A 2191-nucleotide genomic window follows, 5' to 3' on the forward strand; every position below is an offset into this window, starting at 1 on the left:
ATAGTGCAAAAATAGTTATTTTATTCTCTATTGATGTTTTATTTCTCTCCATGTCTTCGGTTGTTCTGTATTTGGGCATAATATTGGTCCTTGGACAAATGACTCTCACTATGGCATTGATGTTTAGTCTTGAAAGTGATTTGAAAAGAACTTCACTTAGTTCCTACAGACACATCCATCCCATGCTAAGACCCACCTTTGATCCACATCTAAATCCAGATCATGTATGATGGTTGAATAAAAAAAAAAGATTGTTAAAGACAAATCTCTAGCTATAGATACATGCACTTTAAATATCTGATTTCATTCAGACTAAAACAATCAATGTCTTGTAAATGCTTAACATAATGTGGTTAAACACTACTACTAATAATAATAATTATAATTAGATTAAAATCAATAATCAGTCAAATCAATAATTTACCTGACTATAATATTTTATCACTGGTTACTTGCAGAAATATACTTTACACAAATCAAGGACTTTTGAATTTTTTTTTTTTTTTTTTCCAGTCCCCTCAAGATTATAGAAAACTGAAGAGTGTTGAAAAATCTTGGTGAAACTAAACTTTTAATGGAGAGAAGCTGCTATCAGACTCCAGCAGACCTTTCACAAAAGGTCATCGATCCAGCCTTTAATTAAGGGCAGCATTAGAGAACCACCTTCTAGCACATTTAACACAGCTTTGATGTTCAGTCATTGATTTAATTTCCCTAAAAGCCTCACAGAGGCAATGGAGAGGACTGCACTGACTCATCTCCTTGAGAAGTTTGAGATACCAGCAGGTTAACAACACCTGTGTCTCTAACTCAATGCCATGAACCAGGAGCGATGTTTCCAGTGACAAGCAAGTAGTCTGTCCACACCGAACCACTGTGTACACAATCACAGTCAGTCAAACATATCTGACATTTAAAATATTTCATATGTGGAGCAGGATTTGGAACCAAAAAGATATTACTGTGAAACAAACTGTTTGAATGACTGTGACTTATTGTCCTTCATCAAGGTCAAGACTCTATTGGGTTGCCTTGTAAAGTCTAGTTCAGGGTTTCTTTTTTTATTATTATTATTCTTCAAACATTTTGATGCCATGGACCCCCAAATACATAATCTCTTAGCAGAGACCCTTTTTCTTAAAATATAAAGGCAATCATATAAAAGCCCTTTTTGTCACGGGTTAGGGTGCCCTCTGGCTCCCTCTGCTGTCTGTGTGTCATGTCTTTTTCGGCGGCTTGTGATCGGTGCAAACAGCACTGATCTGGCGGTGGGGCTGCGCTGGTCACTGGCTGCCTCTACCCCACCCGTCGGTTATTACCCTTTCCTTTATGTTCCTCTTCCGTCTAGTCCTTGTTGTGAGTAGCTTGTTTTGTGTATGATGTGTTTTGTGTCCTGTGTTCTGGTTGTTTCCTTCTCTGGTGTTACACTCACCTCTGTCTTCCCTGCTCCCAGGACGCATAGAGAGAAGGACTTCATCTCTCTGCCTCACTCAACTCTCAGGTTGTTGGTCCTGGGCGAGCGCTGAGTCTTGGGCAATCGTCTAATCCCTTGGTCCGCATCACACTGCCGACCGAAGTTGGATTACCCCCAGAGACTGGCTCGCTATTTTGGTTACAGTTTTATTTGTTTTTTGTTACCTTTGGAGAATAAACTTTCTTTGCATCTAATCCTCTGCCTTTGAGTCCTCTGTCCTCCTCGTCCTGTCGCAGAATCTACTCACCAGATATTATGGACACTGGATGGAGGAGGATGAGATGCGCCGAGCCCTGATGCAGCAGGGCGTTCTTCTGGGTCGACATCAGGAGGAGATCGCGGCTTCCCGCCGCGCATACTCCGAGATCTCTCTCCAGCTTAACCAGCTGGTTGAACGGTTGGATCAGCTACACACCAGCCCTCCCGTGGCTCCTATGGTAACCCCTCCTCCCGACCCCGTTGGAACTAGTAGCCGTCGCACTGAACCACGGCTCAATCCTCCTGCTCCTTACTCGGGTGAGCCTAACACTTGTCGCTCCTTTTTGTCCCAATGCTCTCTGACTTTCTCGCTGCAGCCTTCCTGTTTTCCCACGGAGCAGTCCAAGGTAGCTTTCACCATCACGCTCTTGGTGGGTCTAGCGAGAGAGTGGGGAACGGCCATGTGGGATAATGAGCACAGCTGCTGTTCCTCCTTTGAGAGTTTCTCGAAGGAACTAC

Source organism: Sinocyclocheilus anshuiensis, unplaced genomic scaffold (genome assembly GCF_001515605.1).
Source record: "Sinocyclocheilus anshuiensis isolate Anshui unplaced genomic scaffold, SAMN03320099.WGS_v1.1 scaffold579, whole genome shotgun sequence".
NCBI classification, from domain to species: domain Eukaryota; kingdom Metazoa; phylum Chordata; class Actinopteri; order Cypriniformes; family Cyprinidae; genus Sinocyclocheilus; species Sinocyclocheilus anshuiensis.